This window comes from Macrobrachium rosenbergii, chromosome 4 (genome assembly GCF_040412425.1).
Source record: "Macrobrachium rosenbergii isolate ZJJX-2024 chromosome 4, ASM4041242v1, whole genome shotgun sequence".
NCBI lineage: Eukaryota > Metazoa > Arthropoda > Malacostraca > Decapoda > Palaemonidae > Macrobrachium > Macrobrachium rosenbergii.
The window spans coordinates 26,595,001-26,613,896 of record NC_089744.1 but is presented as its reverse complement, the minus strand read 5'-3'; the positions used below and the strand labels follow the sequence as shown (position 1 = coordinate 26,613,896).

General features: G+C 37.5%; 1 protein-coding gene across 1 annotated transcript in view; it reads right to left on the bottom strand.

Annotated features, from left to right (window-relative positions):
• LOC136831420 (uncharacterized) overlaps positions 1-18,896 on the bottom strand; it is a 550,888-nt gene that overhangs the window by 442,757 nt on the left and 89,235 nt on the right. The window contains exon 3 of the transcript XR_010850870.1: positions 15,016-15,054. The gene's annotated coding sequence lies outside the window, so the exon portion shown is untranslated. The remainder of the gene's footprint in view (positions 1-15,015; positions 15,055-18,896) is intronic.

The window sequence follows — 18,896 nt, the reverse complement described above, 5'->3', positions numbered from 1 at the left end:
GAGGAACTCTATATATACACGTACAGGCATATAAATTCGAGTATGTGTATTTGTATTTTGAGAGAGAGAATAACGAGCAAAATGGATCTCAGAATAATATATGCGCAGATCCTGAACTTACTGTAATCTTGTGTACTTTCCTGACAAGCAAATACTATAAGAAAATTATATGTAAACCTTCAAAATGCATGATAAAAAATACTGCTTGAAAATCTAGTCTCTTTCTCAAATGAAGAAGTTTAGTTTGCCGCTGCTTCAGAGCTCACTTTACTCAGGAGGGTAGATTCTATTAAGTGAAAAGAACAATGGACGGAGTAACTTTTCAGAGAAAATAAAGGAAAGAAGCCCAAATAACTGCGTGGCTTCCGTTTAGTTTTGTCATGAGGCTGTTGTTTTCTTACCTTTTTCGTCTTTAAAATCTAGATAGACACTTTCTGTATATACATTTATTATTCTACTTAACTTTATCCTCAAATCACATTAAACTCATTTCTGAACGTTCTCAGTAGCAGAAAAAAATCCGCTGTCTAGTAAAACAAAACGCAGACACATTTACTATTTCATAACTATTTAACGTGTTGTTCCTAAGCTCAAAAAAACTCGATAATTCCTACCTATCACCTAAATCTCTATGTTATATTCGAAGAGGCTTCAATATCACTCAATGGTCAAGTACAAGCAATCCCACAAGCGTTATTCGGTTTGCATCCAGCAGAGGTTTCCTCTCAAAGGATACGCGGTGGCTTCTTCGGTTCCTGTAGCTGTGTCATAGCAGGTTGCTACATCGGTAAGCAAATCGATCAAAGATGCTACAGCATAACTGTTTAGCTTCGTCATTATGTTCGCTCACCTCGACGCATGATAGATCTGACGATGCTCGGGTTGGTACCAGTTTCGGACTCCATTATGGATTCTGCTTGTGATGAAAGCTACTCATTTCTTATGTTTCCTTTTCATGAAAAGGAATGGAATGGAATGGAATGGAATGGAATGGAATATAAAATTTAGGCCATAGGCCTAGCACTGGGACCTATGAGATCACTCAGCGCCGAAAGGAAATTGAGAGCAAAAGGTTACTGAGGTGTAACAGGAGGAAAACTTTGTAGTTACAGTGAAACAATTGTAAGAAGGGGGTGGAAAGTTAATGGAAGAAAGAATATGAATGGAGGTGCAGTAAAAAGGAATGAAAGAGGCTGCAGCTAGCGGCCGAGGGGACGCTGCAAAGAACCTTAAGTAGCGCCTACACTGCAAAGCCTGAGGTGCACTGGAAACCCATTATGGATTCTGCTTATGATGAAAACAACATCTTTTTTAAGATTTCTTTCGTGAAAAGGAATGGAATGGAATGTTATGGAACATAAAATTTAGGTCAAAGGCCAAGCACTGGGGCCTATGAGGTCATTCGGCGCTGAAAGGGGAACGGAGTAAAAAGGTTTGAAAGGCGTAACAGGAGAAAAACCTCGCAGTTGCACTACGAAACAACTGTTAGGAGAGGGTGGAAAGTAGGACGGAAGAAAGAAAAAATGGACGGAGGTACAGTAAAAGGACAAAGGGGTTGCAGCTAGGGGCCGAGGAGACGCTGCAAAGAACTTTTAGCAATGCCTACAGTGCACTGCGTGAGGTGACCTGATATGGCACCCTTCACCCAGGGATTCATGAAAAGAAAAGGTTGTCGACAATCTCACAAGCAAGCATTATACGTACCATAACATGTCTTTAAAAGGCTTCTTTCCATGGAAAAGGATAATTATGGTAGCCACTAAAAAAGATATATAAAAAGAAAGACTAAGAAGATTCACTTGAAACTTATCTAAGTTTTACCCGTATCAGGGCTTTACTTTTGCTTTCTACTTATTATAGTAAAACTTATGGTAAATGAAGTAATATAACAACTCCACAATATTCTTTGTGGATTTCTATTCTGTAGTAATTTCTATTCCTGTTCTTCAATGAATTACAACCTCGAATAACACTGCCATTCCGAAAACAGAGCATCGAAATTGAAAACATAAAAAAAAAGGCCATGATAAAAAAACGATGGCTCCAAAGCGCCACCTGTAAAACTGCAGTGCTCAAGATACACTAAAAAAAAAACACTAAATTTATCTATAAATATTTTTTTCTTCTCTAGGAATCTTAAAAAAACGGTGAAATTATGATACTGACCGAAGAGCTAAGGTATCTACTGATTCAGCATTTTTACAATGTTTTCTACATATAATCACTATTCGACATTCCAATTATAGTTTTGCATTTGCTCTTTTTTTTACATTTTTTCTTTTGCTTGCCCAAAAATGATGACTCATAAAACACCCGATTACTCCGCTATGTACCCACTTGTTTACTAATTTATATTTCCATGAACTTTATACGAACTTTGATAAAGCCAATTCAGGATACTGTATAATATTTACTTCCAACTCGTTTTGAATCATGTTTCACTCAATAAACGATAACCATACAGGAACCTGCACACAATTATCTAAACAACTGCGGCTCGCTTTATCGTCAATTACCTCATTCCTAACTTAAACTGATACTGACAGCATAAGAATGACCTCTATCTGTGAAATGAAACAAGAGTCTGCTATCAGACTGATATATGGAAAGTTGGTAAGCGCATATATTTGAACACAAGCCAAAACATTTCCATTATTTCCACTGGATTTTTCATCGCGGAAATTCTACTCGCTAGCTTTGAGAAATCACCTGTGTCGGTGTGAGTTGAATTTCCTTTAAGTAATAGGCCTCTGTAAGCGATGTAGGGCCTATGACATCAATCTGTCTCGCCCTAAAGGACACACTGAATAAATAAAATGAGAAATAAAAAAGAAAAAAAAAGGGGGGAAAAGGCATGGAATGTAGTTATTCACTTATGAGCCTCATCTCCAACTAACCTTGACATTTTTCCTGCCATACCTGGAGCACTTCACACCTCTTCATCACCTGGGTTCACCTGCATCATTGTACTGGCAATATTTTGGATGACAGCTGACCTAAATAGAGATGTACCTCCCACGTTACTCTTGGAAGATTGTATTTTTTTATTTATTGATTTATTCATTCATTCCTTTATTCTTCATCCTTTTCTAATACCGACAAGCTGGTTCTATATTTCATTAAGATCAAATGATGACAGCCCACTTACGGACTCCCGTCGATGACAGACCTAATTAAAGACGAAAGAAGGTAAGGCTCACGTTGTTTCATTACTAAATTGCTTTTCTTACGTTCTATTAATTACGTTATACAATCCATTGTAGCCAAAAAAGGACTTTTACCTGAAAACCTGACGAATTTCTAGAGAAAATTACCGTACAAAGCATCCGCCTAATTACTAGAATGAATAGTCTAATGACAGGAAATTCACCGGAGGGGAAAAATAATATTACTCCCCGATGGTAATAACGAGGAAACAAAAACTTTTCCGCTAATGTTCGAGAGAACAGAGCCAATTACAAAACTCAGCGACAGGAGGATAATCTTAAAATTAGGTAACAGGGGTTGTTGGGGGGAGGCTATAATCAACTACAGATGCCGAGAAGGTTGTTAGGCTTATTGTCTAAAATACAGCATAACGTTATAGCAACTAATGAATTATCTGTGGCCAGATAATTCGTGAATTCACTCTTGATTGATTGATTGATTATGAAATTTAGGTCTTGAAGACCAAGCGCAGGAACCCATCACGATTATTCAGCGCCGTAATGAAGGTGAAATACTTAAATTAATGATATAATCGATAATGAATAGGTGAATGATGACATATTAGTAAAATTCAGTATTAATATATGAGCGTAAAAAATGACGAATATACTGGATAGAACAAACAAAAAATAAATATATATTAAGCTTTTATATTCAAAATATATATTTAGTATATAAAATAAATATGACTAAAACCTTTATTAAATATACTAAGATCATATGTCATTAAAATAACCAGCCCTCAAAGTCATCATTTAAAATTTCTAAAATAGTCTTCCCAGTTAGTAAGTACTTTGCCCTCAGGCGATTAAATTTAGGACAGTGCGCCAGCATGTGCTCAACTGACCACCACAGTGAGCACAAACTTGGGCACTGGTTCCCTCTAAAATATAGCTATGAGTGAAGCGGGTATGGCCAATCTAAGCCGTGTTAGGATGATCTCAAATCTTCTGTTACGATTAAAACCCAAACTCCAAAAATCGATACTTTTTCTAATGTTTCTGTACTTCCTATTTGTGGATAAAATGGGGGAAGTCCGTCTCTGCTGCCATTTTGTACGAATGTATCGTCTGATAACTGGATGCATATCCAAATGTGGCACCTTATTAGTTAAGAAATCACATCTTGCAGCATCCTTTGCTTTACTGTCAGCCAGTTCTTTCCCTTCTAGACCAGTGTGCCCACGAATCCAACAAAACTTTACCGATTTGTGGCGAACAAAAAGATAACAAAAGCCATTCTTGAGCCATTTGAATTAAGGGATGGGTAGGGTTAAACTTCTGTAGGGCTTTTAAAACACTCCTTGAGTCATTATATATTACTGTGGATTTAAATTTATCAGATGCAAGATTTAAAGCATCAACTATGGCTGTTGCTTCAACAGTGAAAATGGTTGAAGAGTCTGATAACTTTTTGATATGATTCCCTCTCTCACGCCATTGCACATCCTACTCCATCTTCCGATTTTGATCCGTCAGTATAGATTTTCCTGTCATTTATATGCCTCTCATCGTGCTCCAAAAACTTGTTTCTGACTTCTTCTTTCGAACGATCTTTCTTCTTTGTCTCTTTAATGCAGACATCTATTGCTGGAATAAACCATGGAGGGATAGCAGGATGTTTAACTTGTAGGATCTTCTGCGCTTTAATGCTTTCATCCTCCAGTTCACCCAGCTGTCTGATTTGAAATGGTATTGAAGATCTAGATCCAAAAAGCCTTGAGTCACACTGTTTTAAGATCTCAAAAGAAGGATTCTCCTTTGAGCTTTGCAGCCGCAAGGTGTACCTCAGACCTAGCTCATGCCTCCTTAAGTCCAGTGGTAGCTGATGGGACTCTACAAGAATACTTTCAATGGGTGAAGTTCTAAAAGCTCCAGTGCAGATCCTTAGCCCCATATTATGCACAGCGTCCAATTCCTTAAGTTTAGTCTTTGAGGCAGATGAGTATACTTGGCAGCCATAGTCTAACTTAGGTAAACATACTGAATTATAACAACGATTTCTTATCAGCACCCCAATTAAAGTTAGATACTACTTTTAAAATATTTAGTGATCTCTTAACTTTCACTTTTAACTGGTCAATATGATTATTCCAAGTGAGCTTTTCATCAAATACCATTCCTAAAAATTGTACTTCAGTAGAGTAAGGTAAAATAATTCCATTTAAGGTAAGCGTTGGAATGACTTCTTTAGTTCGGCGTCTGCAGAACCGAACAGCGACAGTTTTAGATTCGGAAAATCGAAACCCTTGCTCATTAGCCCACTTGCTTACTTTATCGATGGCTCTTTGCATGAACTTGCTAGTAGATGCTGCATCATATCCTGTGCAGTACAGAGCCAAAGCATCTACAAATAAAGACCCTTTTACTGGTGATGATATCTTTTCTAATACTCCACTAATGGCAATAGCAAAGAGAGTAGTGGCACTACCCTGAGGAACTCCCTCTTCCTGTAAGAAAGGTCGTGATACATGATTCCCAACTCTTACCTTTATATATCTTTCTGATTAAAACGAATTTATAAATCTGATCATTTTTCCTTTAATGCCCATCTTATACTTTTTTATAATACCATAACGCCATGTGGTGTCACATGCCTTTTCCAAATCAAAGAAAACTCCTATTGTTTGGCACTGTTTAGCAAAACCCTGTTGTATATGATTTGAGAGCCTAAGCAAGGGATCTAGAATATATCTACTTTTCCTAAAGCCAAACTGGAATGGAGAAAGCAATTTATTTGTTTCTAAGTGCCATACATGTCTGGTGTTAATCATCTTTTCCATCAGCTTACAAACTCAACTGGTGAGAGCATTGGTCGGTAGCTGCTGGGTAAAACAGGATCCTTGTTTGGTTTCTTCATAGGGAGGATTAATGATAATTTCCAGCTCTGAGGGATAATACCAGTTTCCCAGATTTCATTTATTATATCTAAAAGAAATTTCTGACTTTTCTGGGAGATGTTTCAGCATTTCATAAAGTATTTTATCTTCACCAGGGGCTGATGGTTTGGTATTCTGCAAGGCATCTTTGAGTTCCTGCAGTGTAAATTTTGCATTATATGGTTCAAAACAGTTTACACTTGAATCAAGAGGAATCTGGGCATTTCTAATGTCTTGGAATTCTACAGAATAGTTCTCATTACTCGATATTCTCGAGAAATGTTCTAATTTTTCTGCGACCCCCTCTGGTTGGGTGATTAGGTCACCATTTATCTTAAGGGTACGCAGAGGTTCAGGGACAAACTTCCCAGTCGGTTTTTTAATTTTTTTCCAGATCATTTTGGATGGTGTTTTTGAGCTAATGCTATTAATGTAGTACATCCATGACTCTCTTTTCGCTTTTTTAAAATATTTATTTTGCTTGGCCACAGCATGTTGGTAAATAACTTTGGCTTGGGCAGTTCCACTCCTCATACTTTTTGTAGCATTTTCTAGTGACCTTCCTCTTACTAGTGCAGGTTTTGTTCCACCAAGGAACTGCTGGTCTAGAGGGCTTCCCTTTTGTTGTTGGAATAGAGTCAATTGCAATGTTAATGGTAGTGTCATTGAAGTAATTATATGCCTCTGAGATGGATGGAAATGATTTTATATATTGTTGTCCACGAGAACAGACTCATTAAATTTCTTCCAGTCGGCTTCATCTATCTTCCATTTGGGAGGTGACTCAGAGAGCTGGTTCTTAGCTGTTTTTATGCTAATTGGGAAGTGGTCACTCCCATTTGGATATTCATTTACTGACCATTCATAATCAATGTGAACACTAGATGAGCAAAAGCTCAGATCGATAGCCGAATGAGTATCGGAGTAGATGTTATGGTAAGTCATGGCTCCATTATTCAGTATAGTGATATTGTGATCATCCATAATATCCTCCAACATCCTACCCTTGGCATCTGTCGTGTTCCCACCCCATATGGGATTGTGAGCATTAAAATCACCAAGGAGGACGAAAGGAGTAGGCAGCTGATTGATCAGTAAATGAATATCATTATAAGTGAAATCCAAATCAGGAGGAAGATAGCTGGAGCAAACTGTAATTTGCTTGTCTAAAATGAAAGTTACTGCTACAGCTTGGAGATGAGTATTGATAGCAAGAATTGTTGCAACGACTTATGTGCAATAATTGCTGCACCTCCCTTAGCTCTATCTCCGACTGGTGGTGGAGAATTATATATGATGTAAATTAACCCAGGATTACACTGTGTGCTTCCAAGCTTACTTTCCTGGAGACACACAATACCTGGACTATGGTATTGGAGCAGTTCATTCTGCTCTTCACTTTGAGCCCTAAGACCTCTATAGTTCCATTGTAGCATTGACGTGAAAACTATTTTTTTGGGCTTGGTGGAAGGCCCTTTGAATGGAGCCTTCTCATTTACTTTCTTTTGTTTATGAGTATTATCAAGAGATGATTTGGAGAGGACTGGTCTTGACAGGTTTGGTTTATTATCTGTTGATTTACTGGTGTCCTTTTGTTTCCCTTTCTTGTCAGCTTATTTAAATTCAGGCTGGGGTTCTTGCATCGAGCTTAGTGCTTCGTATCTATTACTAAGTGATGGATGTTTAATTGGAGGAGACAATGAGGGAGAACGTCTCCTCTTTTGGTGCTTTTGCTCCTCAATCTCCATCAAATCAGTAAAGACTCTGCCTGAGACAATTCCAAGGTGGTTGGGTTACGTGCCATCTTATCCTCCTTGGAAGCTTGTGCTCTAGCCTCAACAGGCCGAGCACCTGACCCAGATGGCTGGGCCACTACCACAGGGGTTGATGCACCTGCTACATTAGAGGGTGCTGCCACTGCACCCATAGTGGTACATACGGGTAGTGGCTTGAGAACTTCAGCACAGCTCATAGATTGTTGACCTAATTTTTTTATTTTTTGCAAAACCGACACTTATATGCTCTGTATCGGCTTTATTTAGTGCAGACAGTTCAAATTTATAAATTTCACAATTTTTGTTATTGGATTTATGTTCCAGTTGACAATTAGCATATTTTGCTTTTCTATTACATTTATCATCATGATGGACACCAGAGCAGTTTATACAAATTTTATCATTTTTGCAGTTTTTTGATGGGTGGCCAAACTTAAAGCAATGATAGCACTGTACTGGTCTTTGCTGAAAAGGACATTCTCGTAGCCTTTCATTTTCAAATATGACATGAGAAGGTACTTCAGAGTCTACAAAGGTTAAAATGATCATGTTGGCAATAGCTGCCTTTTTCACTCTCCAAACTGAATTGGGATTCATTTCTAGAATTTCTTCTTCTTTCATGTCATAAAGGTCTTTATCAAATAGTACTCCTCTCCCACAACTAAAGCTTAAGTGGGGCTTGATCTTCGTAATCATTTCATCATTTTTTATGTCCAACGAGGTCAGCATATATGCTTGGGTTGTGGATTTGGCATGAATAAGAACGGCGTTCTTCCCAAAACGAGAAATATCACCGCTCTTTATTCCTCGCACTTTTTTCTGAGGAACCCTGCAAAATTTATAGTAGTTATAATTTTCCTCCTTGGCTAAAGCTACCACCTACATAGGAAGTTTAGGAGTCCTTATTTCTGCATTCTGGTTTCTCTTTGGTTTATCCTGAGCCCATTTAGATGGCACGTAAACGTCCGAGTCTTTGTTGTTTGTCTGTTAAGGCTCCTTGTACTGTAGCTTGACCTATTTGTGTGGCACTTATCATACTACTAGCCTTTAGAGCCTCATCATGGCTACTAAAGGTAACCCATGCTTCCCATTCAGATTCAATATCAATAAAGTTCATCCTGATTTCTACAACAGTTCCAAATGATTTCAGAGCTGTCGAGCTCATTTCATAATCACAACAGACTGGCAAGTCTCCGATATGGAGCATTCTCAAATTTTGCATAAAACCTGGCTGTGTTGAGGATTTAATTTTGGATGAAGATTTCTTAGGGAAGTCCGTGTCCTTCCTTGAAGTCGTCATCAATGAAGCATGGCTAGAAGGTCCAGGGGAGGGGAAGTCAGGAGGGGAATCAGGATATTTGTTATTACTGCTTTTTGTCAATTAATTTTGCGAGAAGTCATCAACATTTGGAGAAATTTCAATCTCCAAGGTGGGTGCAGAGGTCGTCAACTGTGCCAGAAAAGCACCATCAGAGGGTCCAGGGGTACTCGAATCCTTATAAATGCTAGATATAAAGATTTGAGAGGGGTAAAAAAAATAATAATAAACCTGAAAACCTTAAAAAGATATCATCAGCCTTTCAAGGGGATTATCCCTCCACCAATGGCACAAGTAAGAATTGACTCCCAAATGTCCACGTCTCTACCCTACCCCGCAGGGGATGGCACAACACGATTATAGTGGCCCAAGTGTAAGCCAAACCTGCTTGCTAGGACCGAAGGTATTACGAGAATACTATCATCCCCACTCTAATCGTGTTATGGGCAAACCGGATAGAATGCCGAGAGTCCTATCCCCAAAACCGGAACCCCCTGGAATCCGTAGTCCGGCCCTAAAGAATAGTTCCGCCTGATATCTCTCAGGTCCAAACATTATCGGGCAGCTGATGGTCCTACCACAGTTCCCACTATTTAGCTTCGGATATAAACCCAATCCCAGTTATGATATCTTTTCCTGTTTATCAGGTTCAATAAATTTTAGCAAAAGCGGAAAATTCCACAAAAATTAATTCAAAGAAATATATAATGGTCTATGGGACTCTTGGACTCAAACCCGGGAACAGATTCTTGGGGTTCAAGAGCTCCCTCACGTCAAGGTGGTTCCAAATTGAGGTGGTGAATTCACTCTGGTCAATAGATAAGAGTATCTATTTATATTTGTTGTTTGTCTGAGTGTTATGAAAGTAACATTGTGATTGTGGCCATATTCCAGAGTTAGTAATCGAAGTAAATACCATTCTCAATACAATATTATGTCTACCGGGTTTGACTGGATACATTTTTCGTTAACGCTTCGTAAAAACCTTTCCGTTATCAAATATCCACTTTCATATTGCTTGGCTCATCAGATTCATTACTGCCACAATAGTGTGAGAACTCAAACAAGCATTTTGTTTCAGTAATGGGAATCAATACGAGGCAAAGCTTTTAGTTAATTACAGTTTAGAAAGGGGAAGTCATTCTTTAAAAACTTCTCAATAAAATGACAGAGGACAGTAGTTCCCGATAGAGTGAGGAAACAGAAGACGATAGGGTAAAACATGAATCTATCATTCTCGTGATCACATTTATTCTTTCTGCCACTTCTATGATAACGAGTGACAGACACACAAACAGATATAAAATCATGACGGCAAATATTACGAGTATATCTTTTTCTAAAACATTTCTACGATCCTTCAGGATACCAAGTTCTCCAGCAAAACATATGATAAGAATAGCAAAATAATGTTCTTTTCACCTCCATGTTTTTCTTGAGCAACGGTCGTCCTTTCATTTTTCGTTTATTTATTTTTTGTCAATAACCTTTTAGTTTACTCTCTTATAATAAACGAAAATTATTTGTTTTGGGAAGCAATGTCAACCGGCTTTATTCAAGTTTTTAAAAATATTTTTCATAGAATAGTTGTTCTATTGGCAGTCAAATAATAAATGTACACGCTTACGTCGAGTTGACAACACCTCGCATTGATACAAATATGTAAAATTCTTGACTACATTGAACAGCGTCACGAAATGGACTTTTGTAAATCTACTGGCGAAGATAGATGCAAAATGAATTGTTATTGATCTTTTACAGTAAATTTTCCAACTTCTCTAAAAATCTTTATAAGACAAACACGAAAAGGGAGTATTCCTACACATGAAGGGAGAGTAGAATATAGAAATTAGGCCAAAAGCCAAGCGCTGGCAACTATGAGGTCATTCAGCGCTGAAACGGAAATTGACAGTAAGAAGGTTTGAAAGGTGTAACAAGAGGAAAACTCGCAGTTGCGCTAAGAAACTATTGTTAGAGAGGGTGGAAAGTCAGATGAAAGAAGAGAATACTAACGGAGGAACAGTAGAAGGAATGAAAGAGGCTGCAGCCAGGGGCCGAAAGGACGCTGCAAAATCCCTTAAGTAATGCCTACAGTGCAACACATGAGGTGCACTGACGGCACCACCCCCTTACGGGGACGCATGAAGGGGGAGGGAGCAATGTTTAGGTGGGAAAATGTTAAGATCTCTGTAATTACGACAAACACATTTTCCTGATCAATCCTATTCTACCTGCAGATATTAGATTCACGAGACTTTAGTTTGGGCTTTTCAAGGTATTATCAAATCAACATACATAATATATACTGATTTCAAGAGTTGATTTCTCACTTCGTTACAAGCCATCGGAGGGATGTTTACATTTCTACCACAAACACTTCCGCTACAGCACCTTCGCCACTACATAAAAAAAATCCTTCAAAGTGGAAAACAAGCGAAAAATTCTAGAAAGTACACCTATTAAGTTATGGTACATCCATGAAAGAAACACACTATTATTCAAAAATACTTGTCCACGTTGTTTAAATATTGCATAATATGCATTAGCTTTAATGCCACTATTTTAAATCATTGGAACATTTCAAATCTATCCATTTTGATACACTAGTAATATACCCCTGTATCCTATATATGATTATTGAGCGAAAGTATGGTTTAAAATGTCTCGGTGACTATTCATTGAATCCATGGCAATGAAAAAATACTTATTAAAGGAAGATTCATTTTGCAGTTGGTCAAATAAATATATAGAATTGCTGCTGCAATGAAATTAATGTGTACGGATGAATGAATGTTTAATTTTGAAAGTTAATGGGGTTCAGAGGAAAAAAACCGTTAGAGCAATGGATAGTTAGTGTATATATACGTGTATATACATACATATATATATATATATATATATATATATATATAATATATATATATATATATATATATATATATGTGTGTGTGTGTGTGTATGCATATATACATATAAAATTATATATATTATACACAACACATATACACACACAATACACACACACACATATATATATAATATATATACATATAATATATTTATAACGTCATAAAGAATATTAATGACCAAAAAATCTATATTCTATACATATTAATTTCATCATACGGACAATGCAAGAAAGAGCTGATAAAATTGCATGAATGGTCGAGTGAAAATTACCTGTTACAGAGGCAGAAAGATTTTTAAGTGATTAAAGTTGTTTTCCTTATAGGAAAATCAACATTAATGTTGATTTCCTTATAGGGAAATCAACTTTAATCACCTACTCAATTAGTTGTTAAAGAGACAGAAAGAGGAAGTGATTAAAGTTGCTTTCCTTATAGGGAAACCAACTTTAATCACCTATATACTCTTTCTGTCTCTGTAGCAACTAATTTTCACTCGACCATTCATGCAACTTCGACTAACGATGACAACTGCGTCGTCTGTGGTCGTGGGGACAATGAGCCAAGGTGAGTCGACAGTCTCCACTTGGGTTTTAACTTCACTGTGCACTTTGTTCTTCGGCAATTTTGCATTCTCTCTCAGTTAAGAGACTTTTTTTCTCATTTGTTGATTCCTACACATTTTTTACTGAGGAGGAGCACAATGATGAATGGTCACAGTAATGGTGAAGAACAGACACAAAAACTGATTCAGAAATAAAATTAAATCCATATTTAGTCAGCATACCCGGGCGGTTTATTGTCATTTCTTTACACAGCCTATACCTTGACATTCACTGAAAGATGAAACAGAACTTCTGAGCTTTCTTTCCATAATTCAATTCAGTTTGGAAGACAGTTTAAGTACGGCAGCTATAGACGAGGATTTAGAATTTACGCCAAAGGCCATGCGCTGGCACCTGTGAGGTCATCCAGCGCTGAAACTTAAATTGACAGTAAAAAGGTTTGAAAAGTGTAACAGGAGAAAAACCTCGCAGTTGTACTACGACTCAGTTGTTAGAAGAGGGCGGAGAGTACTATGGAAGAAAGAGAATATGAACGGAAAAGTACAGTAAAAGGAATGAAAGGGGTTGTGGCAAGGGGCCGAAGGGACGCTACAAAGAACCATAAGTAATCCCTACAGGGCACCTCATGAGGTGCACTGACGGCACTACCCCCTACGGGGAAGTTTGGCAGCTATGACTAGAGCGCATGATGTAGTACGACCGCGGTCTTCGTACAAGTTAGTCGTGCATCTCGATACTGTCTGCGTTCTTCTCGCAAGAAATGAATGAATGAATGAATGAATGAGAGTTTGGCTAAATGTCGAAAGAAACGCTCTCATAACCAAAAACTTAAATAATCCAAGGGCTGGAACGCTAGGCCTAATCGTTGGTCGTGCTTGCGCCTAGTGAAAACAAGCCTTGTTATGATATTACAGGCCTGAAACAACTGTAAATTCAAATCTGCAATTTCTTATAATCTTAGCAAACTTTGCTAACAGTTCCTTGATTCCCCCTGAGACAATGTCATCAATCAAATTTGAAGAGAAACACGTAAGTCATTGATAAAAGCAAATCCTTAACCAGTTCTCACCAAAAGTCTAATAAGAACGAAAATCGAGTTCATTTAGGTTATGAATTAATCTGAAGTATCTCTTCATTACGCTAACAAAGAAGACTCGTGTAAAGGAGCGTCAATAACTGGCTTTAATGACAGCTACACGTGGGTTATTTCGTGCACGTACCACAGTCATTAACTCGCTACAATTGCGTGACTCATTATGTAATCAAACAAAAACGAAGAAATGGAATTCATTTTCGAGCTGCAAATTCGTCAAATTTTACATCCCTTGCTTGACTTCAGGCTATTTCATTTTGATTTTTTTTTTTTACAGTGCGATCCAGTAAATTAGAAAAAATATTGATCGATATATTTCGTGGAAATAAAACAGTTGCCCGTGGTCATAATAACCTCCACCCACGAAAGGCGCCAAGTAGCACATTAACCGGCACTTTTTCATAAGAAAGTCTACATGACACTAACTTACATTATACCTGACGAGAATTGTCAGAGCTACAAGTGAAACAGTCACTAAACATATAAACACGTGACGAGAAGGACGTTTACCAAATAATAAAATAATGATGATGAAATAACACTGTAAGGTAACAATGCGCGGTGTTTCCAGTGTTTCTTAGCTTGCTCTAATGTGTACGAAAATTCATGAAGCCAAATCAGAGAGCAAGACAAAAAAAAAAAAAGGGCCAAAAAAACCATGTGTATGTTATTCGAGTTCACTCTTAACTCTGGACTTGACAACTACTGCGATGATGTAGTAAATTATGGAAGGGAGGTGTGTCATTGTTATGAATCTCTAAAACGCTCAGGCTTGACATAAACTTAAACTAATCCTCGTGACGACATATGACTAATTTTCAATTAACTTGATGTTTATGAAGGAGGGCGAGAGTAATTTAGCAATAAACAAACTGCAAGAGACAAATACGCATATATATTATATATATATATATATATATATATATATATATATATATATATATATATATATGTATGTATGTATACAATATATGAGAGAGAGAGAGAGAGAGAGAGAGAGAGAGAGAGAGAGAGAGAGAGAGAGAGAGAGAGAGAGAGCGCACATATACCCTTTAATATATAATTCATTTCACCTTGGGGAATTACACTGACATTGCAGTACAACTAATATATACATACAGTATACGTGTGTGTGATTGTGTACATGCAAAACAACAATGTATATCCTTACTCACTCAGATTACAAACCCACATATGCTATGAAGCTGTAGGCCTAGTACCTAAGTTCTAAAACGATCAGTTATCCCCCAGCTATGTGAACACGGTACTCACTATTGCCTGCAGTCGCTGGAATCGACATGAAGACTGTACCTGAAAATAAAACATGGAAAGTTTAGTAACCAAGCAGGAGGAAGGTCGTCTAGAAACTGTCACATATCATTAAAAAGCATACTGGAAAGCCTTGGAAGCATAAACTATAATAGTCGGTTATTGTCATAGATACAAAGTACTGCCATCTTTTAACACTTTCCTTGATATCACGACCGAAGGCTTAAAATTCAACATCTGGCTTGAAGGGGATGAAATTAAAACTAAGCCAAGATTTAATCAGCTTTGTATGGCAAAGGCCTTCTCAGTTTCTGGATTAAAGGAATTAGGGTAAAGGCCAAGCGCTGGCACCTGAGGTCATTCAGTGCTGAATGGGAAATTGATAGCGAGAAGGCTTGAAAGGTATAACGGGAGGAAAACCTCGCAGTTGCATTGTGAAACAATTGTTAGGAGAGGGTGGAAAGTCGGATGGAAGAGAATGTGAACAGAGGTACAGAAACAGGAATGAAAGAGGTTGCAGCTAGGGGCCTAAGGAACGCTGCAAAGACCCTCAAGTAATGCCTAAGTTGCACCACGTGACGTGCACTGACGGCGCTACCCCCCTACGGCAGTCTCAGTTTCTATACAAGAACCAAAAACTTCTTAAGACTACAAACGATACCGCGTGTCACTAGGCATATACGTTATCGTTAATTCACTGAGCTTTATATAATGAGCATAACTAGACCTCCTGGTTCAATTCGAAGTCATCTTTCGTATTAACGATGATAAAATTGGTTTTATGCTTGGGCCATTAGATCGAAAATCAAACATGCTAACCTTGGAATCTACGAGTGACTAAAACGCGGTCAATTGCCAAGCCTTCGCCGAGGTAGTGGCGGTGCCATAGGATTTTTAATCTTCACATGAGGATTTTTACTTGATCTCGTATTACATGTAAGGGAAAACAAATCTAGTGGAATTCAGGAACAGACTAAAGTTTATTCAGCTATCATGACGGCAAACGTCTAAAGCAGATGGAACATGCTTGCTGGTCTTCGATAAGCTAACGAAGCATTTCATAAAACAAAGTCCATAATTATATGCAGTTTTCGGCAGAAAATGATGATAAACAAGAGGATACTACGTTGGAATGGATGATAATAAGAATGAAACATGAAAGAGCACTGTGGGTGGAGATGGGAAGGCAATATGGCGCCTGTTAGGCTTTCGGGCTATCACGATTCTTAACACGTCATTACTCGTTAAGTACTTATCTAATCTCGTTCTACAGAAATTGTCATAATGCAGAAAATGGCCTATGTCAAAAAAATTTGGTCTTGATATCTAGAAATTTATAGTCAAAGATGGCTTACTTGGATTCTCAAAACGAGCCATAAACCAAACAGCAGATGAGCTTGTTAAACTTATTTGACCGAAAAGTTCCTAGTACCTTGATGGTTTCGTATTAAATCTCCTTTGTGAACCCTAGCAGTCGTATACGCAGCGTTATGGAAGCGGAACAATAATACAATTAACACACAGACCATTAATTTGACGCAGAAAGGACTTGCCGCACAGCGGTTGCCCGCTACAAACATACTGATTCTTCATTCTTCAAATGCTGGAGCGTCAGATGTGTGAAGATAGTGACGTCACGGCATGCGCGCGCAAGAAGTTGCCAGGAAGAAAGTAGGTATTCTTTTTCAATGAAGAAGAGCTATTCTTCACTGAAAGAAGGTATTCTACATTGAAAAGGAATATTTGTTTTTAAATGTTTGTTCCTACTGTGTATGCCCTGGCAGTTTTTAATGTATAAGGTAGTAAGTGCTCTATGTTCAGCATAGGTTAAAATGATACACTAAATTTTTACTCAAACCATGAACTGAAGAAATCTTAAATGCTACATGCATTTGCCACTGATACATTCATATATATATATATATATATATATATATATATATGTGTGTGTGTGTGTGTGTGTGTGTGTGTGTGTGTAATAACCACAACGCCCTCTTATAATTTCTAAATTTCTTAACTTTTTTTTTTTTGTTAAGGTTGCCACTACAAAACCTAATGATCCAAATGAAAAAAAATGAAGTAATTCTGACTTCTATGGTGGGATTAGAACCCGCACCCGGAGTAACAGAATGAGGTCACGTTATCCACCTGACCACGAGAAGGTTTGAAAATCCATTGCCGCTCATACATTCATAAATACCTGCCGAATACAAATACATTTTTTAGAGCTAGAATGGACCCAGCCTCACCATCGTAGCCAGGTGTTTGATCATTTGCAGTTTTCAGGTTGAAATATGTTATTAATAGTTATGTGAACGAACTATAAGGCATGATTATTAGATTTCTCTAGTCCATATTAAAAAATGTCTTTTCTTAATCTTTATTCAGGTCTTGCAATTCTGGGTTATCTACTGCTAATGAAGGGTGCAGAGTGCTTACATGAACATTAACTTTAACTTGAAAGAAAATAAGTGAAAGAGTCATGGCGAAATTCATAACCAAAATAATTTGAAATGACGTATAATCTCTTCTGTTAGTGATGAATAAATTTGTAGGAGTATAAGTGAATGTAAATAGAACAACGTTCAGAGAGAGAGAGAGAGAGAGAGAGAGAGAGAGAGAGAGAGAGAGAGAGAGAGAGAGAGAGAGAGAGAGAGTTCTTTTAGGATATGAATTGCAAAACAACTACAAAGAACTTTTGGCACATCATGCTACGCAGTAACGTGAATGAATTTTCGTCCATGGCGTGTCACACAAACGCATAATTATTAGCAAATAGCGAGGCGTCTCCTGATGAATTCTGTACGAATATATTTCTGCTTTCCTGGTGTCCTACTCCCACCCACGGGTTTTGATTAGCTGGGGCAAAAAGTTACTGACCTCCTGAGTTTACTGAACTGTCGCGCACATAATAAGTTGGGTTTCCAAGAGAGAAGATAAAAGTGCTAACAATCGTGTCCTGTTCAAGATCTTTACAGTACGTAGTGTACAGTACGAGTTCCCATAGTATGCAAATTACGAAAAAATTTAGAAGAATGTTTCACTGTAAAAGAATATAAACGTTAAGAACGTTATTATCTTAAAATAATGGGTCTTCAGCGCGTACAAGAACTATCACTAGGTCTAAAGCAGGCAGTCCTTTAGTCTCATACCGATTCTGTCCCATCAAACCAAAGATGACCAGAGTTTCTGACTCTCAAACCCGCTGAAAAACGTTGCGAAGTTATTACACTTCAGTTTGTGGTTCTCGAAATATGGAGGTAAAATTTACGAGTTTGATTTTGCAAGAATTTATTTAGCAAAGATCGAAGAAAGGCAACTGAATGCAACATTTCTGCAACATTTAGTCTAACGTTTAAACACCAGAAAAACATTGTACTATGTTCCTCAGACGGAATCATTCTCTATTTCTATGAATTTCCACTAAAATTGTTAATATCCTTGGTTTCCATTACTGCATCGAATAATTTTCACAGCGACAAAAACGTGGGGAATGTGTCACTTCTGAATATATATATATATATATATATATATATATATATATATATATATATATATATATATATATATATATATATATATTATATTCAATCAAAGGTGTTGCACAACGCAGAAGAAAAAAATAATGCAGTCCGCCGAATTCTCACAGACTACCAGGAAAAGCTTATGGGCGCCATAAGCATTTAAGAGTCTTAACTTGAGTGACGCAACTTCAAAGGCTTGTCTTGATGGGCCTTATAATTTTCAATGTCGACTGGCCACTTTTCATAAATAACAAGAAACGCTCAAAGCAAACTTTTTTCTGTTAATGCCACAGCATGATTTTATGAAATTTAAGCTGCCAAGCCAAGCACTGGGGCACTTTCGGCCATTCAGCGCTCAAG